At 42.8% G+C, this 5,101-nt stretch overlaps 1 long non-coding RNA gene across 1 annotated transcript in view; it reads right to left on the bottom strand.

Annotated features, from left to right (window-relative positions):
• Positions 1-4,578: 4,578 nt before the first annotated feature.
• Positions 4,579-5,101, bottom strand: part of LOC115307822 — a 1,063-nt gene continuing 540 nt past the window's right edge. Inside the window, exons 2-3 of the long non-coding RNA XR_003916186.1 lie at positions 4,877-5,022; positions 4,579-4,682 (exon numbers count right to left, since the gene is read on the bottom strand). This is a non-coding gene — a long non-coding RNA (uncharacterized LOC115307822). The remainder of the gene's footprint in view (positions 4,683-4,876; positions 5,023-5,101) is intronic.

A 5,101-nucleotide genomic window follows, 5' to 3' on the forward strand; every position in this document is an offset into this window, starting at 1 on the left:
TGGCAGCACTAATTTTTCTTTCCAGTCTGTTGCTCATCCTGAAAAGTGCTGAATGTTCAGAATGCAATTGCATGAAGACTGTACATACTTCTTCAGAAGGAAATGTATCTGTGATTCCAGTTATGATATGAAACTATTTGAGCTAAAATGCATTGTAGGGTCAGAGCTACGGTTGGGTTTGGTGCATCCATACAGCGGATGTCAGAGATGGGTTATTCTGAGTCTACAGTGCACGTATCATATCCCTGCCCAGAGGGTTTCATGAGCATGAATAACTTGTGAGAAAAATTCTGATGGAGAAGTATGGGAGCCGTCATCATTCCAGCAGTGGACAACTATACAAATAACAGAGTAGGCAGAAAGTTAACATTGTATATATTACTCACTTTGTTGTCTGCTGAAATGTTTTGTTGTGCTTACACTTTGTGCCATCTGTGTTTCAGATGTTGATAAATTTGAGTTTGGAACAGGCTTAGACATCATTTTCACTTGGTATTGAGGGAGAGAACCATGATTGTTCCTAGTAAAGTGCCCTGAAAGCTCCAGTTGGTAAATGGTTTTTATGTGACCCTCACATACAGATCATTAGCTTTTTTCCAAGTTGAAACTAGTTTCAATTTCTTGAGAGGCTGAGACTTTCTGAAATAATTTTGTGTACTCGATATTTAAAATCAAACCAGCATCAGACAAAAAGAAAACAATGCTAAAACAAAATACAAATGCAGGGGATTTGCCCAGGTATTGCAGTCTTTGACCCAAGTGCTAAGCAGGCAGATTTCATCAGCTTACACATTGTCAGGCTTCTTAACACCTAGTTTATAGCCTGAGGAGTCAGGCTGTTCTGGGCAGAGGGTGTAAATAGTCTATTGATAACAGTTTCTGGGAAATGGCATGGAAGGCTATAGAATACACAGTTTTGGGTTATACCCATGCAGTGATGAACTGGTCCCAGCTGTTCTAACTAGGACACATCCATTTAATAGAGTTTATGAGTTTACATTCCGACTGCAAGGAACATGTTTTCACATCTGAAGCAGGGGATGGGAAACCATAGACTCACTGTGAACACTGAATGATTTCCAGAGCCTCTCTATAGCATTTCATTCAAATCCGGTAATTTTTGGTTGAAGAATCACGGTGCTCCTCCATTACTCTGGAAAGGGGATCCTGGTCCACGTGAAGATTTTTTGAAGATCCAGCAGATCCTCTTTCAAGTTCAACAGTAGCTGCTGAAAAAAACTGACAAGATTCCTGGTGTTTCTTTTACAGCAGACAGGGCAAAATAAGGCAAGGACATGACAGGCAACACGAGAGACTGCAATCCAGACAGAGACTTTAAAATTTCCAAGGGAACATAACAACAGAAGGGCTAGGTGCAAAGGAAGAAACCCATTTTTTCCACAATTGCTTATCTGTCAACAGCATTTCTAAAGCAAGTGGAAGACATTCCGGGGGCTACACACTGAACACCTTCAGGCAACCCACAAATGACTCCTGTGCTAAACTTAGACCCCTGAAGATATCTTCAAACTAAATTGATCTCATATTTGCCTGAACAGTACTGAATAATCTTTTCCTAAAAAAAAGTTAGCTTTTGTTACTGATCTTCTTGCTTATTCCAAAAAGACTGCACCACCTAAGCTATCAAGACAAGCCATGAATCATAGAATCATAGCAAAAATGAAGAACCAACAGCAGAGAACGGGTATGGTACAGTTTAGTGCTGAATGCCATCGGTGTACATGGGAGGGGAAGTGATGGCTGAGGCTTATACTTATCTCTTGGCTGCTTTGCTGTTTGTGCTTGAGATGAACTCTAGTGAAGGGCAACTTCAGCTTAAGCCAAGGGTTTCTTTGCACTTGGTTTTTTCCAGGCAAGTGCATAACATTGTACGCAACATTTTGGTAAGCAGGAAGTTTTCACATTCAAGTCTCAACTGGAAGGCTAGCAGAAAAAAACCCAAAAACCTACTTATTACAGAAACTTGAAAATAAAGGCTGGATCACTAGACGGGAGCACTTAATTACATCATTAATTGAAGAATGGGGGAAATATAATAAATAGTTATTCATCAACTTCCTTTGGAGTACGCTCAAGGCTGTTCTGTGCTCCCTGCCCCTCCTGGTCTTCTCCTTTTCTCCCTTTTGCATTGGGTCCCTGAAGTTTGCTTCCTTTCTAGTGCTTCCTGCAGAATAGTCCCTGCAGATGGTACAACACTAATTACCTCACGAGTTCTTTCCGTAATGCCTGTCCATGCCTCTGCCCTCAAAAACGTGTTCACAGCGGTACAGAAAAGTTCCCATCTGTAACTGCCGCTGCTATGCATTACCTACACTGCTTGGCCCCTTTTCATCTCCTTGGTGTTTTTGTCTTCAACCAGGTGCTGTATGTAGACACCTTGTTGAAATGGGTTCTTTCCAATGGAGGTGAGGGGACCAGTGAACTGAGATGGACTTCAAAGTGAACAAATGCTTCTCACATTCATCCAACAACTAAACACACTAACTCAACAGAGAAGCTTGGCCATGCCTCAGTCCCATGCTACGTGGCTGTCCCACTGATTACAACTACTGGTGTGTGGTTTCCACGTCTCCTGGTATAATGCTCTGCACTCTGGAAGGGATGTGCTATCACACTGACTGCTGATTACAGGGCACACTTGGACCAGTGCTATTGCAGAGGTTGCAGCATTGCTGCACAATTAGAAGGCCGTGAAGACTTCCCAAGGAGTAGGGAGTTCTGCTGTTTCATGCAGTAAGATGTAGCAGGAACTACAGGAACAAATGCCTCCTATCCATAGTAACATATTAAAGCAAGGTCCAGTGAAGAAACTGCTAGAACAAAGATCAATGATGAAGAAAATGGGGTCTCACAGATGTCTGTGAGACTCATGTCTGAGACTAACTCATGGTGACATTAGCCACTTGAAATAGGTCACACATACCATACATGTAAAATTAGTGTAGAACTTAGGTGGGGGGTTGGTGCCCCACAGTGCTCTTTACCACAGTTTGTCTTGAAAAAGAAGGTAGTTACACAGTTCATTGCTTCGATTTAAATATTTTTTGGCCTTTGACGACTCTGGCAAATTTGTACAAACCTGATGACTGTAGGAGGTCAATAACTAATTGATCCCAGGTTTGGGGGTGAAAACTGGAATCTTTATTGAACACGCATCTCACAATTTAAGGGTCTCGGGGGCAGGACATGTTAATGAGGAGGATGGATTATGCTAAGTTGGGGATGGATTATGCTAACTAGAGGATTACACAATTTTCTGCTACAGTCACACAATTGTTTAATATTCTTGTAACAAGGATTACATAGGGGGGAGAGAACAAAGGGGTTTCTACGTAGTCTGATTTCATCATCACAAAGTCTTTCCATATCTTGCTGCAGGAGCCAGGCCGATCAACATAGTTAAATATCAGTAGGTCTTGTGAAGAAGCATGCGATCCTCAGGTGGTGGGATTTCTTTCAGCCCCTGTTGGTCCATGGCCTGCTACATAATCCTTTTGTGCTGATATCCGAGTTTCAAATTGCTACAGATGACCTAAAGTCTTTGGCTTTACCACAGATGTCTGGGTGGTGTTCTGAGACCCAGACTTCTGTTCAGTCCCAAACTGTTGCCAAGATATCCCAGGCCAGCTGGATCCAGAAGTGGACTTGCAGCCAGATGTCCGCTGACAGCGCTGCTTGTGACTGCAGATTTGCTTCTATGGCGCTCCCAAAGGAGCTTGGTCTCAGCCTCTGCAAGTCTCTCATCAGCTCTGAAACATTTAGAAGCACACAGAGAGTCATCTTTGGCAGTAAGGCTTTTGCAAAGTTACCCTCCATGTCCTTGACTACTACTCGACTTCTAAAAGCCAGGGGCATTAAGAGAGTCCAAAACAAGCACATCCTTTGATCTGAGCTTGTTCAGAGGGCCTGTTTCTAAGAAATCACACTAAGTGCAAGGAGCAGCGTCACCTCCATAAGAACTCTGGCCTATCCTGGCCTTCTCAAGGAAAGCTCAAACCTCAGACCTGCTGCCAAAACAGAAGCCAAGAAAGAGCGTTCTTATTTTTGATGCACAGAATCCAACTCTGTTCTCCGAGAGGCCTCTCCTTATTCAAACAGTAAAGGGCACAAGATTCATCTTTTCTGTCCCACACAGGATGAGGAGATTAGAGACTGGCAAAAAGACTGCCTGCTAGAACAACATCCACTTAAAAAGACACCAATAATGCCATAATGGCACTACTGTGGTGTTACTGCTGGAACTCTTAAAGAGAAAGGAAGACAGGTCTGATGAAGGGAAGGGTCTTAAGGGACTTTCCCCACAAATATGCCCTGTTCTGCTTTCACACATCATGTTGGCGAGATGTAAAAAAGGGATTTTAGAAGGAAAATGCATGAGGAAAAAGGAGTGTGTTATTACCAGTCCAGAAAAGCATGGACTTACCTTTCCAGTTTCTTGGCTAGGCTTTTTCTGGTTTTCGCTTCCACCAGACAGAGCTCTTTGTACTTTTCCACTTCCGCCTGGGTGGATTCTTTTTGAAGAGGTCTGTCTTGCTGGGTGTTTTTTATCCTGTCCAATTGACTTTCGAGATCTCTGCTTCTTTCTTCTGTTTTCTGCTGAATCACAATGATGGCTCCAAGGACTTGAGCTCTTTCATGCTCAAGAATCAAGATCAGTCAATCTGCTAGGCAGAAAAAATGGATGTGGTTCTTATTGTGAGTACATAAGAAACCAAGACACCAGCTATGCATCAGTTAACCAACAGGTAAGTGCAATGTGCTTGACATCCATTTAATAGAGTTTATGAGTTTACATTCCGACTGCAAGGAACATGTTTTCACATCTGAAGTGGGGGATGGGAAACCACAGACTCACTGTGAACACTGAATGATTTCCAGAGCCTCTCTATAGCATTTCATTCAAATCCGGTAACTTTTGATTAAAGAATCACGGTGCTCCTCCATTACTCTGGAAAGGGGATCCTGGTCTGTCGGGAGTGAGGACATTGCTGCATATGAAAGCTGGAGAAAACAAGAAGAAATGTGTGACCCTCCAGAGGATGAAACCCCTGTATGAAATTGTCAAGAAGTTCAGACCCAA

The sequence above is a fragment of the Manacus vitellinus genome, unplaced genomic scaffold, assembly GCF_001715985.3.
Source record: "Manacus vitellinus isolate BGI_N305 unplaced genomic scaffold, ASM171598v3 scaffold_5_pilon, whole genome shotgun sequence".
Taxonomy (NCBI): Eukaryota; Metazoa; Chordata; class Aves; order Passeriformes; family Pipridae; genus Manacus; species Manacus vitellinus.